This window comes from Ascaphus truei, assembly GCF_040206685.1.
Source record: "Ascaphus truei isolate aAscTru1 chromosome 20 unlocalized genomic scaffold, aAscTru1.hap1 SUPER_20_unloc_3, whole genome shotgun sequence".
NCBI lineage: Eukaryota > Metazoa > Chordata > Amphibia > Anura > Ascaphidae > Ascaphus > Ascaphus truei.
Genome location: NW_027453859.1, coordinates 846,203 through 860,872, shown reverse-complemented (window position 1 = coordinate 860,872; position 14,670 = coordinate 846,203). Strand labels below are relative to the sequence as shown.

General features: G+C 41.6%; 1 protein-coding gene across 3 annotated transcripts in view; it reads left to right on the top strand.

The window, feature by feature from the left end:
- The window catches only part of LOC142474739 (uncharacterized), a 94,211-nt gene that overhangs the window by 65,119 nt on the left and 14,422 nt on the right, over window positions 1-14,670 (top strand). The gene's annotated exons all lie outside the window — the stretch shown is intronic.

The window sequence follows — 14,670 nt, the reverse complement described above, 5'->3', positions numbered from 1 at the left end:
ATTGTGTCTGTGTGTGTGTTTATATTGTGCCTGTGTGATCTGTGTGTGTTTATATTGTGCCTGTGTGATCTGTGTGTGTTTATATTGTGTGTGTTTATATTGTGCCTGTGTGATCTGTGTGTGTTTATATTGTGTGTGTTTATATTGTGCCTGTGTGATCTGTGTGTGTTTATATTGTGTCTGTGTGATACTGTGCCTGTGTGATCTGTGTGTGTGTTTATATTGTGCCTGTGTGATCTGTGTGTGTGTTTATATTGTGCCTGTGTGATCTGTGTGTGTGTGTTTATATTGTGCCTGTGTGATCTGTGTGTGTGTTTATATTGTGCCTGTGTGATCTGTGTGTTTATATTGTGCCTGTGTGATCTGTGTGTTTATATTGTGCCTGTGTGATCTGTGTGTGTGTGTGTTTATATTGTGCCTGTGTGATACTGTGCCTGTGTGATCTGTGTGTGTGTTTATATTGTGCCTGTGTGATCTGTGTGTGTGTGTTTATATTGTGCCTGTGTGATCTGTGTGTGTGTGTTTATATTGTGCCTGTGTGATACTGTGCCTGTGTGATCTGTGTGTGTGTTTATATTGTGCATGTGTGATACTGTGCCTGTGTGATCTGTGTGTGTGTTTATATTGTGCCTGTGTGATCTGTGTGTGTGTTTATATTGTGCCTGTGTGATCTGTGTGTGTGTTTATATTGTGTCTGTGTGATCTGTGTGTGTGTTTATATTGTGCCTGTGTGATCTGTGTGTGTGTTTATATTGTGCCTGTGTGAGCTGTGTGTGTGTTTATACTGTGCCTGTGTGATCTGTGTGTGTGTTTATATTGTGCCTGTGTGATCTGTGTGTGTGTTTATATTGTGCCTGTGTGATCTGTGTTTGTGTTTATATTGTGTCTGTGTGATCTGTGTGTGTGTTTATATTGTGTCTGTGTGATCTGTGTGTGTGTTTATATTGTGCCTGTGTGATACTGTGCCTGTGTGATCTGTGTGTGTGTTTATATTGTGCCTGTGTGATCTGTGTGTGTGTTTATATTGTGCCTGTGTGATACTGTGCCTGTGTGATCTGTGTGTGTGTTTATATTGTGCCTGTGTGATCTGTGTGTGTGTTTATATTGTGCCTGTGTGATACTGTGCCTGTGTGATCTGTGTGTGTTTATATTGTGCCTGTGTGATCTGTGTGTGTGTTTATATTGTGCCTGTGTGATCTGTGTGTGTGTTTATATTGTGCCTGTGTGAGCTGTGTGTGTGTTTATATTGTGCCTGTGTGATCTGTGTGTGTGTTTATATTGTGCCTGTGTGATCTGTGTGTGTGTTTATATTGTGCCTGTGTGATCTGTGTGTGTGTTTATATTGTGCCTGTGTGATCTGTGTGTGTGTTTATATTGTGCCTGTGTGATCTGTGTGTGTGTTTATATTGTGTCTGTGTGATCTGTGTGTGTGTTTATATTGTGCCTGTGTGATCTGTGTGCCTGTGTGATCTGTGTGTGTGTTTATATTGTGCCTGTGTGAGCTGTGTGTGTTTATATTGTGCCTGTGTGATCTGTGTGTGTTTATATTGTGCCTGTGTGATCTGTGTGTGTGTTTATATTGTGCCTGTGTGATCTGTGTGTGTGTTTATATTGTGCCTGTGTGAGCTGTGTGTGTGTTTATATTGTGCCTGTGTGATCTGTGTGTGTGTTTATATTGTGCCTGTGTGATCTGTGTGTGTGTTTATATTGTGCCTGTGTGATCTGTGTGTGTGTTTATATTGTGCCTGTGTGAGCTGTGTGTGTGTTTATATTGTGCCTGTGTGAGCTGTGTGTGTGTTTATATTGTGCCTGTGTGAGCTGTGTGTGTGTTTATATTGTGCCTGTGTGAGCTGTGTGTGTGTTTATATTGTGCCTGTGTGATCTGTGTGTGTGTTTATATTGTGCCTGTGTGATCTGTGTGTTTTTATATTGTGCCTGTGTGATCTGTGTGTGTGTTTATATTGTGCCTGTGTGAGCTGTGTGTGTGTTTATATTGTGCCTGTGTGATCTGTGTGTGTGTTTATATTGTGCCTGTGTGAGCTGTGTGTGTGTTTATATTGTGCCTGTGTGAGCTGTGTGTGTGTTTATATTGTGCCTGTGTGAGCTGTGTGTGTGTTTATATTGTGCCTGTGTGAGCTGTGTGTGTGTTTATATTGTGCCTGTGTGATCTGTGTGTGTGTTTATATTGTGCCTGTGTGATCTGTGTGTGTGTTTATATTGTGCCTGTGTGAGCTGTGTGTGTGTTTATATTGTGCCTGTGTGAGCTGTGTGTGTGTTTATATTGTGCCTGTGTGAGCTGTGTGTGTGTTTATATTGTGCCTGTGTGAGCTGTGTGTGTGTTTATATTGTGCCTGTGTGATCTGTGTGTGTGTTTATATTGTGCCTGTGTGATCTGTGTGTGTGTTTATATTGTGCCTGTGTGATCTGTGTGTGTGTTTATATTGTGCCTGTGTGAGCTGTGTGTGTGTTTATATTGTGCCTGTGTGATCTGTGTGTGTGTTTATATTGTGCCTGTGTGATCTGTGTGTGTGTTTATATTGTGCCTGTGTGATCTGTGTGTGTGTTTATATTGTGCCTGTGTGATCTGTGTGTGTGTTTATATTGTGCCTGTGTGATCTGTGTGTGTGTTTATATTGTGCCTGTGTGATCTGTGTGTGTGTTTATATTGTGCCTGTGTGATCTGTGTGTGTGTTTATATTGTGCCTGTGTGATCTGTGTGTGTGTTTATATTGTGCCTGTGTGATCTGTGTGTGTGTTTATATTGTGCCTGTGTGATCTGTGTGTGTGTTTATATTGTGCCTGTGTGATCTGTGTGTGTGTTTATATTGTGTGTGTGATCTGTGTGTGTGTGTTTATATTGTGTGTGTGTGTTTATATTGTGTGTGTGATCTGTGTGTGTGTGTTTATATTGTGTGTGTGATCTGTGTGTGTGTGTTTATATTGTGTGTGTGATCTGTGTGTGTGTGTTTATATTGTGTGTGTGATCTGTGTGTGTGTGTTTATATTGTGTGTGTGATCTGTGTGTGTGTGTTTATATTGTGTGTGTGATCTGTGTGTGTGTGTTTATATTGTGTGTGTGATCTGTGTGTGTGTGTTTATATTGTGTGTGTGATCTGTGTGTGTGTGTTTATATTGTGTGTGTGATCTGTGTGTGTGTGTTTATATTGTGTGTGTGATCTGTGTGTGTGTGATCTGTGTGTGTGTTTATATTGTGTGTGTGATCTGTGTGTGATCTGTGTGTGTTTATATTGTGTGTGTGATCTGTGTGTGTGTTTATATTGTGTGTGTGATCTGTGTGTTTGTTTATATTGTGTGTGTGTTTATATTGTGCCTGTGTGATATGTGTGTGTGTGTGTGTGTGTGTGTGTTTATATTGTGCCTGTGTGATCTGTGTGTGTGTGTGTGTTTATATTGTATCTGTGTGTGTGTGTGTGTGTGTGTGTGTGTGTGTTTATATTGTGCCTGTGTGATCTGTGTGTGTGTGTGTGTGTTTATATTGTGCCTGTGTGATCTGTGTGTGTGTGTGTGTGTGTGTGTTTATATTGTGCCTGTGTGATCTGTGTGTGTGTGTTTATATTGTGTCTGTGTGTGTGTGTTTATATTGTGCCTTTGTGATCTGTGTGTGCCTTTATATTGTGCCTGTGTGATCTGTGTGTGTGTGTGTTTATATTGTGCCTGTGTGATACTGTGCCCGTGTGATCTGTGTGTGTGTTTATATTGTGCCTGTGTGATCTGTGTGTGTGTTTATATTGTGTCTGTGTGTGTGTATATATATTGTGCCTGTGTGATCTGTGTGTGTGTTTATATTGTGCCTGTGTGATCTGTGTGTGTGTTTATATTGTGTCTGTGTGTGTGTTTATATTGTGCCTGTGTGATCTGTGTGTGTGTTTATATTGTGCCTGTGTGATACTGTGCCTGTGTGATCTGTGTGTGTGTTTATATTGTGTCTGTGTGTGTGTTTATATTGTGCCTGTGTGATCTGTGTGTGTTTATATTGTGCCTGTGTGATCTGTGTGTGTTTATATTGTGTGTGTTTATATTGTGCCTGTGTGATCTGTGTGTGTTTATATTGTGTGTGTTTATATTGTGCCTGTGTGATCTGTGTGTGTTTATATTGTGTCTGTGTGATACTGTGCCTGTGTGATCTGTGTGTGTGTTTATATTGTGCCTGTGTGATCTGTGTGTGTGTTTATATTGTGCCTGTGTGATCTGTGTGTGTGTGTTTATATTGTGCCTGTGTGATCTGTGTGTGTGTTTATATTGTGCCTGTGTGATCTGTGTGTTTATATTGTGCCTGTGTGATCTGTGTGTTTATATTGTGCCTGTGTGATCTGTGTGTGTGTGTGTTTATATTGTGCCTGTGTGATACTGTGCCTGTGTGATCTGTGTGTGTGTTTATATTGTGCCTGTGTGATCTGTGTGTGTGTGTTTATATTGTGCCTGTGTGATCTGTGTGTGTGTGTTTATATTGTGCCTGTGTGATACTGTGCCTGTGTGATCTGTGTGTGTGTTTATATTGTGCATGTGTGATACTGTGCCTGTGTGATCTGTGTGTGTGTTTATATTGTGCCTGTGTGATCTGTGTGTGTGTTTATATTGTGCCTGTGTGATCTGTGTGTGTGTTTATATTGTGTCTGTGTGATCTGTGTGTGTGTTTATATTGTGCCTGTGTGATCTGTGTGTGTGTTTATATTGTGCCTGTGTGAGCTGTGTGTGTGTTTATACTGTGCCTGTGTGATCTGTGTGTGTGTTTATATTGTGCCTGTGTGATCTGTGTGTGTGTTTATATTGTGCCTGTGTGATCTGTGTTTGTGTTTATATTGTGTCTGTGTGATCTGTGTGTGTGTTTATATTGTGTCTGTGTGATCTGTGTGTGTGTTTATATTGTGCCTGTGTGATACTGTGCCTGTGTGATCTGTGTGTGTGTTTATATTGTGCCTGTGTGATCTGTGTGTGTGTTTATATTGTGCCTGTGTGATACTGTGCCTGTGTGATCTGTGTGTGTGTTTATATTGTGCCTGTGTGATCTGTGTGTGTGTTTATATTGTGCCTGTGTGATACTGTGCCTGTGTGATCTGTGTGTGTTTATATTGTGCCTGTGTGATCTGTGTGTGTGTTTATATTGTGCCTGTGTGATCTGTGTGTGTGTTTATATTGTGCCTGTGTGAGCTGTGTGTGTGTTTATATTGTGCCTGTGTGATCTGTGTGTGTGTTTATATTGTGCCTGTGTGATCTGTGTGTGTGTTTATATTGTGCCTGTGTGATCTGTGTGTGTGTTTATATTGTGCCTGTGTGATCTGTGTGTGTGTTTATATTGTGCCTGTGTGATCTGTGTGTGTGTTTATATTGTGTCTGTGTGATCTGTGTGTGTGTTTATATTGTGCCTGTGTGATCTGTGTGCCTGTGTGATCTGTGTGTGTGTTTATATTGTGCCTGTGTGATCTGTGTGTGTGTTTATATTGTGTCTGTGTGATCTGTGTGTGTGTTTATATTGTGCCTGTGTGATCTGTGTGCCTGTGTGATCTGTGTGTGTGTTTATATTGTGCCTGTGTGATCTGTGTGTGTGTTTATATTGTGCCTGTGTGATCTGTGTGTGTGTTTATATTGTGCCTGTGTGAGCTGTGTGTGTGTTTATATTGTGCCTGTGTGATCTGTGTGTGTGTTTATATTGTGCCTGTGTGATCTGTGTGTGTGTTTATATTGTGCCTGTGTGATCTGTGTGTGTGTTTATATTGTGCCTGTGTGAGCTGTGTGTGTGTTTATATTGTGCCTGTGTGAGCTGTGTGTGTGTTTATATTGTGCCTGTGTGAGCTGTGTGTGTGTTTATATTGTGCCTGTGTGAGCTGTGTGTGTGTTTATATTGTGCCTGTGTGATCTGTGTGTGTGTTTATATTGTGCCTGTGTGATCTGTGTGTTTTTATATTGTGCCTGTGTGATCTGTGTGTGTGTTTATATTGTGCCTGTGTGAGCTGTGTGTGTGTTTATATTGTGCCTGTGTGATCTGTGTGTGTGTTTATATTGTGCCTGTGTGAGCTGTGTGTGTGTTTATATTGTGCCTGTGTGAGCTGTGTGTGTGTTTATATTGTGCCTGTGTGAGCTGTGTGTGTGTTTATATTGTGCCTGTGTGATCTGTGTGTGTGTTTATATTGTGCCTGTGTGATCTGTGTGTGTGTTTATATTGTGCCTGTGTGATCTGTGTGTGTGTTTATATTGTGCCTGTGTGAGCTGTGTGTGTGTTTATATTGTGCCTGTGTGAGCTGTGTGTGTGTTTATATTGTGCCTGTGTGAGCTGTGTGTGTGTTTATATTGTGCCTGTGTGAGCTGTGTGTGTGTTTATATTGTGCCTGTGTGAGCTGTGTGTGTGTTTATATTGTGCCTGTGTGATCTGTGTGTGTGTTTATATTGTGCCTGTGTGAGCTGTGTGTGTGTTTATATTGTGCCTGTGTGTGTGTTTATATTGTGCCTGTGTGATCTGTGTGTGTGTTTATATTGTGCCTGTGTGATCTGTGTGTGTGTTTATATTGTGCCTGTGTGATCTGTGTGTGTGTTTATATTGTGCCTGTGTGATCTGTGTGTGTGTTTATATTGTGCCTGTGTGATCTGTGTGTGTGTTTATATTGTGCCTGTGTGATCTGTGTGTGTGTTTATATTGTGCCTGTGTGATCTGTGTGTGTGTTTATATTGTGCCTGTGTGATCTGTGTGTGTGTTTATATTGTGCCTGTGTGATCTGTGTGTGTGTTTATATTGTGCCTGTGTGATCTGTGTGTGTGTTTATATTGTGCCTGTGTGATCTGTGTGTGTGTTTATATTGTGCCTGTGTGATCTGTGTGTGTGTTTATATTGTGCCTGTGTGAGCTGTGTGTGTGTTTATATTGTGCCTGTGTGATCTGTGTGTGTGTTTATATTGTGCCTGTGTGATCTGTGTGTGTGTTTATATTGTGCCTGTGTGATCTGTGTGTGTGTTTATATTGTGCCTGTGTGATCTGTGTGTGTGTTTATATTGTGCCTGTGTGATCTGTGTGTGTGTTTATATTGTGCCTGTGTGATCTGTGTGTGTGTTTATATTGTGCCTGTGTGATCTGTGTGTGTGTTTATATTGTGCCTGTGTGATCTGTGTGTGTGTTTATATTGTGCCTGTGTGATCTGTGTGTGTGTTTATATTGTGCCTGTGTGAGCTGTGTGTGTGTTTATATTGTGCCTGTGTGAGCTGTGTGTGTGTTTATATTGTGCCTGTGTGAGCTGTGTGTGTGTTTATATTGTGCCTGTGTGAGCTGTGTGTGTGTTTATATTGTGCCTGTGTGATCTGTGTGTGTGTTTATATTGTGCCTGTGTGATCTGTGTGTGTGTTTATATTGTGCCTGTGTGAGCTGTGTGTGTGTTTATATTGTGCCTGTGTGATCTGTGTGTGTGTTTATATTGTGCCTGTGTGATCTGTGTGTGTGTTTATATTGTGCCTGTGTGATCTGTGTGTGTGTTTATATTGTGCCTGTGTGATCTGTGTGTGTGTTTATATTGTGCCTGTGTGATCTGTGTGTGTGTTTATATTGTGTGTGTGATCTGTGTGTGTGTGTTTATATTGTGTGTGTGTGTTTATATTGTGTGTGTGATCTGTGTGTGTGTGTTTATATTGTGTGTGTGATCTGTGTGTGTGTGTTTATATTGTGTGTGTGATCTGTGTGTGTGTGTTTATATTGTGTGTGTGATCTGTGTGTGTGTGTTTATATTGTGTGTGTGATCTGTGTGTGTGTGTTTATATTGTGTGTGTGATCTGTGTGTGTGTGTTTATATTGTGTGTGTGATCTGTGTGTGTGTGTTTATATTGTGTGTGTGATCTGTGTGTGTGTGTTTATATTGTGTGTGTGATCTGTGTGTGTGTGATCTGTGTGTGTGTTTATATTGTGTGTGTGATCTGTGTGTGATCTGTGTGTGTTTATATTGTGTGTGTGATCTGTGTGTGTGTTTATATTGTGTGTGTGATCTGTGTGTTTGTTTATATTGTGTGTGTGTTTATATTGTGCCTGTGTGATATGTGTGTGTGTGTGTGTGTGTGTGTGTTTATATTGTGCCTGTGTGATCTGTGTGTGTGTGTGTGTTTATATTGTATCTGTGTGTGTGTGTGTGTGTGTGTGTGTGTGTGTTTATATTGTGCCTGTGTGATCTGTGTGTGTGTGTGTGTGTTTATATTGTGCCTGTGTGATCTGTGTGTGTGTGTGTGTGTGTGTGTTTATATTGTGCCTGTGTGATCTGTGTGTGTGTGTTTATATTGTGTCTGTGTGTGTGTGTTTATATTGTGCCTTTGTGATCTGTGTGTGCCTTTATATTGTGCCTGTGTGATCTGTGTGTGTGTGTGTTTATATTGTGCCTGTGTGATACTGTGCCCGTGTGATCTGTGTGTGTGTTTATATTGTGCCTGTGTGATCTGTGTGTGTGTTTATATTGTGTCTGTGTGTGTGTATATATATTGTGCCTGTGTGATCTGTGTGTGTGTTTATATTGTGCCTGTGTGATCTGTGTGTGTGTTTATATTGTGTCTGTGTGTGTGTTTATATTGTGCCTGTGTGATCTGTGTGTGTGTTTATATTGTGCCTGTGTGATACTGTGCCTGTGTGATCTGTGTGTGTGTTTATATTGTGTCTGTGTGTGTGTTTATATTGTGCCTGTGTGATCTGTGTGTGTTTATATTGTGCCTGTGTGATCTGTGTGTGTTTATATTGTGTGTGTTTATATTGTGCCTGTGTGATCTGTGTGTGTTTATATTGTGTGTGTTTATATTGTGCCTGTGTGATCTGTGTGTGTTTATATTGTGTCTGTGTGATACTGTGCCTGTGTGATCTGTGTGTGTGTTTATATTGTGCCTGTGTGATCTGTGTGTGTGTTTATATTGTGCCTGTGTGATCTGTGTGTGTGTGTTTATATTGTGCCTGTGTGATCTGTGTGTGTGTTTATATTGTGCCTGTGTGATCTGTGTGTTTATATTGTGCCTGTGTGATCTGTGTGTTTATATTGTGCCTGTGTGATCTGTGTGTGTGTGTGTTTATATTGTGCCTGTGTGATACTGTGCCTGTGTGATCTGTGTGTGTGTTTATATTGTGCCTGTGTGATCTGTGTGTGTGTGTTTATATTGTGCCTGTGTGATCTGTGTGTGTGTGTTTATATTGTGCCTGTGTGATACTGTGCCTGTGTGATCTGTGTGTGTGTTTATATTGTGCATGTGTGATACTGTGCCTGTGTGATCTGTGTGTGTGTTTATATTGTGCCTGTGTGATCTGTGTGTGTGTTTATATTGTGCCTGTGTGATCTGTGTGTGTGTTTATATTGTGTCTGTGTGATCTGTGTGTGTGTTTATATTGTGCCTGTGTGATCTGTGTGTGTGTTTATATTGTGCCTGTGTGAGCTGTGTGTGTGTTTATACTGTGCCTGTGTGATCTGTGTGTGTGTTTATATTGTGCCTGTGTGATCTGTGTGTGTGTTTATATTGTGCCTGTGTGATCTGTGTTTGTGTTTATATTGTGTCTGTGTGATCTGTGTGTGTGTTTATATTGTGTCTGTGTGATCTGTGTGTGTGTTTATATTGTGCCTGTGTGATACTGTGCCTGTGTGATCTGTGTGTGTGTTTATATTGTGCCTGTGTGATCTGTGTGTGTGTTTATATTGTGCCTGTGTGATACTGTGCCTGTGTGATCTGTGTGTGTGTTTATATTGTGCCTGTGTGATCTGTGTGTGTGTTTATATTGTGCCTGTGTGATACTGTGCCTGTGTGATCTGTGTGTGTTTATATTGTGCCTGTGTGATCTGTGTGTGTGTTTATATTGTGCCTGTGTGATCTGTGTGTGTGTTTATATTGTGCCTGTGTGAGCTGTGTGTGTGTTTATATTGTGCCTGTGTGATCTGTGTGTGTGTTTATATTGTGCCTGTGTGATCTGTGTGTGTGTTTATATTGTGCCTGTGTGATCTGTGTGTGTGTTTATATTGTGCCTGTGTGATCTGTGTGTGTGTTTATATTGTGCCTGTGTGATCTGTGTGTGTGTTTATATTGTGTCTGTGTGATCTGTGTGTGTGTTTATATTGTGCCTGTGTGATCTGTGTGCCTGTGTGATCTGTGTGTGTGTTTATATTGTGCCTGTGTGATCTGTGTGTGTGTTTATATTGTGTCTGTGTGATCTGTGTGTGTGTTTATATTGTGCCTGTGTGATCTGTGTGCCTGTGTGATCTGTGTGTGTGTTTATATTGTGCCTGTGTGATCTGTGTGTGTGTTTATATTGTGCCTGTGTGATCTGTGTGTGTGTTTATATTGTGCCTGTGTGAGCTGTGTGTGTGTTTATATTGTGCCTGTGTGATCTGTGTGTGTGTTTATATTGTGCCTGTGTGATCTGTGTGTGTGTTTATATTGTGCCTGTGTGATCTGTGTGTGTGTTTATATTGTGCCTGTGTGAGCTGTGTGTGTGTTTATATTGTGCCTGTGTGAGCTGTGTGTGTGTTTATATTGTGCCTGTGTGAGCTGTGTGTGTGTTTATATTGTGCCTGTGTGAGCTGTGTGTGTGTTTATATTGTGCCTGTGTGATCTGTGTGTGTGTTTATATTGTGCCTGTGTGATCTGTGTGTTTTTATATTGTGCCTGTGTGATCTGTGTGTGTGTTTATATTGTGCCTGTGTGAGCTGTGTGTGTGTTTATATTGTGCCTGTGTGATCTGTGTGTGTGTTTATATTGTGCCTGTGTGAGCTGTGTGTGTGTTTATATTGTGCCTGTGTGAGCTGTGTGTGTGTTTATATTGTGCCTGTGTGAGCTGTGTGTGTGTTTATATTGTGCCTGTGTGATCTGTGTGTGTGTTTATATTGTGCCTGTGTGATCTGTGTGTGTGTTTATATTGTGCCTGTGTGATCTGTGTGTGTGTTTATATTGTGCCTGTGTGAGCTGTGTGTGTGTTTATATTGTGCCTGTGTGAGCTGTGTGTGTGTTTATATTGTGCCTGTGTGAGCTGTGTGTGTGTTTATATTGTGCCTGTGTGAGCTGTGTGTGTGTTTATATTGTGCCTGTGTGAGCTGTGTGTGTGTTTATATTGTGCCTGTGTGATCTGTGTGTGTGTTTATATTGTGCCTGTGTGAGCTGTGTGTGTGTTTATATTGTGCCTGTGTGTGTGTTTATATTGTGCCTGTGTGATCTGTGTGTGTGTTTATATTGTGCCTGTGTGATCTGTGTGTGTGTTTATATTGTGCCTGTGTGATCTGTGTGTGTGTTTATATTGTGCCTGTGTGATCTGTGTGTGTGTTTATATTGTGCCTGTGTGATCTGTGTGTGTGTTTATATTGTGCCTGTGTGATCTGTGTGTGTGTTTATATTGTGCCTGTGTGATCTGTGTGTGTGTTTATATTGTGCCTGTGTGATCTGTGTGTGTGTTTATATTGTGCCTGTGTGATCTGTGTGTGTGTTTATATTGTGCCTGTGTGATCTGTGTGTGTGTTTATATTGTGCCTGTGTGATCTGTGTGTGTGTTTATATTGTGCCTGTGTGATCTGTGTGTGTGTTTATATTGTGCCTGTGTGAGCTGTGTGTGTGTTTATATTGTGCCTGTGTGATCTGTGTGTGTGTTTATATTGTGCCTGTGTGATCTGTGTGTGTGTTTATATTGTGCCTGTGTGATCTGTGTGTGTGTTTATATTGTGCCTGTGTGATCTGTGTGTGTGTTTATATTGTGCCTGTGTGATCTGTGTGTGTGTTTATATTGTGCCTGTGTGATCTGTGTGTGTGTTTATATTGTGCCTGTGTGATCTGTGTGTGTGTTTATATTGTGCCTGTGTGATCTGTGTGTGTGTTTATATTGTGCCTGTGTGATCTGTGTGTGTGTTTATATTGTGCCTGTGTGAGCTGTGTGTGTGTTTATATTGTGCCTGTGTGAGCTGTGTGTGTGTTTATATTGTGCCTGTGTGAGCTGTGTGTGTGTTTATATTGTGCCTGTGTGAGCTGTGTGTGTGTTTATATTGTGCCTGTGTGATCTGTGTGTGTGTTTATATTGTGCCTGTGTGATCTGTGTGTGTGTTTATATTGTGCCTGTGTGAGCTGTGTGTGTGTTTATATTGTGCCTGTGTGAGCTGTGTGTGTGTTTATATTGTGCCTGTGTGATCTGTGTGTGTGTTTATATTGTGCCTGTGTGATCTGTGTGTGTGTTTATATTGTGCCTGTGTGATCTGTGTGTGTGTTTATATTGTGCCTGTGTGATCTGTGTGTGTGTTTATATTGTGCCTGTGTGATCTGTGTGTGTGTTTATATTGTGCCTGTGTGATCTGTGTGTGTGTTTATATTGTGTCTGTGTGTGTGTTTATAGGCAGTGGATATTCACAGTTGAGTGCAAATAGCCGCACGGCGAACCGCTCACGTGAGCGGCCCTGCGCTCCGGCAAGCTAAGAAACGAAAGATTTCTTAAGACGCGCTTCCGCAGGCGTGCGGACGCGTGCGCGAGCCCCTGCTAAAGCCGCTCTCATTGCAGCAGTGCGCCTCAGCACGGGTCAGCGCTAAGCGATGACCATGCCCGAGGCCTAAGGACTCGGGCATGGTGCCTCGGGCCGCGCTCCTGCTCTGCCTCGCCTGCAGAAGCTGGTGCTTTTTTGTGGCCTGACAGGTGAGGCAGTGAGCGCGCTTTGGGGGCGGGGCGGGAGGCGGGGCTAGTCCCTCATCCCCATTGGATGTTTGCTGTCACGTGACCGCTCCTCCGCTCCCCTCAGCGCGTATATTTAAACTTGCCTGTCGCCTGCATTTCCACAGCCGCCTCTGCACGCATGCGGAAGCGGCTCCTAAGGCTGCGGTCCCACTAACTGTTACAGCGCACGCCTGTGCGATCAAGCCCCGCCCACCCAGTTCCTCCGGTCCCAGTCCCTACCTTGTCGCACACCTTTCCCCAGCGCTGCGCGACAGGTTTTCAGGCAGGCAGGGGAGTTTGAGATTGGCATTTCAGCCAATGAGGGCGAACCAGCCGCGGGACGTCATGGCCACGCCCCCGCAAACCTACCGCCACACCCCCTCCCGTCACAAACTTTCTCTCTCCCCTCAGACCGCAGATCGCGGACTAGCGCTGTGCATGTGCCGCCCCCCGCCGGGCGCGTGTCACAGGGCTGACTGGGGACTCAGCCTAAAGCCGCGCTGATTACAGATGCAGGGGGTATATATATATATATATATATAGAATGTCAATAGGGGAGTGTTCTGTCTTATTTTCCATTTTATTTCCTACTGAGTGCGAATAGCCGTGCGGCTATGAACAGTGTAATGTCAATAGGCTTCTATGCCTTTATTCACTAGGAAAGCATCAGAAAGTCTTATAGCTCAGTGGTTATGCTCCAGGCCATTAGCAGAGTGGACCAGGGTTCAATTCCTGGCTGGGATCTTTATTTTTTTCCATTTTATTTCCTACTGAGTGCGAATAGCCGTGCGGCTATTTGCACTCAACTGTGAATAGCCACTGCCATGTTTATACTGTGCCTGTGTGATCTGTGTGTGTATATATATTGTGCCTGTGTGATCTGTGTGTGTGTTTATATTGTGCCTGTGTGATCTGTGTGTGTGTTTATATTGTGCCTGTGTGATCTGTGTGTGTGCATATATATATATATATATATATGTGTGTGTGTGTGTATATGTATATGTATATATGTGTGTGTGTGTGTGTATATGTATATATATACATATATATATATATATATATATATGTATATTGCACACAGCACTTCCACTGCAGCAAGGGATTCTGGGAAATGACATGCAGCCCTGCCTTTCACCATTATCACCCAGCACACAGCACTTCCACTGCAGCAAGGGATTCTGGGAAATGACATGCAGCCCCGCCTTTCACCATTATCCCCCAGCACACAGCATTTCCACTGCAGCAAGGGATTCTGGGAAATGACATGGAACCCCGCCTTTCCCCATTATCACCCAGCATACAGCACTTCCACTGCAGCAAGGGATTCTGGGAAATGACATGCAAATGAGCACACAGTGCCTATATATATATATATTGTGCCTGTGTGATCTGTGTGTGTATTAATATTGTGCCTGTGTGTGTGTGCATCAGCACCGTCTCTGTGATATAACGATATTAATATTCTCTATTTATACACCATCTTTCTATTGCAAAACGTGTGTGTGTGTATGTATATATATATATATATATATATAGTGCAGAATAAATGTGTTCTTCAGTATTAGGTGATATCTTTTTTATTGGACTAACAATTTATGTCATAGGACAAGCTTTCGAGAGTTATCCTCTCTTCTTCAGGTCAAGCAATGAGTATCGCAACTGGACTAACACGGCTATTTTCTGCTTTATATATGTGTGTATATATATATATGTATATATATATATATATATATATATATATATATATATATATATATATATATATATATATATATACATATGTGTGTGTATATATATATATATATATATATATATATATATATATATATACATATATACATATATACATATATATATATATACATATATATATATATATATATATATATATATATGTGTTATAGCCAATAAATAATATCACTTGTGAGCACATTCACATGTCTTAGACAGGTCTGCACCCTGCCTTTCACCATTATCACCCAGCATACAGTGCTCCCACTGCAGCAAGGGATTCTGGGAAATGACATGCAGCCCTGC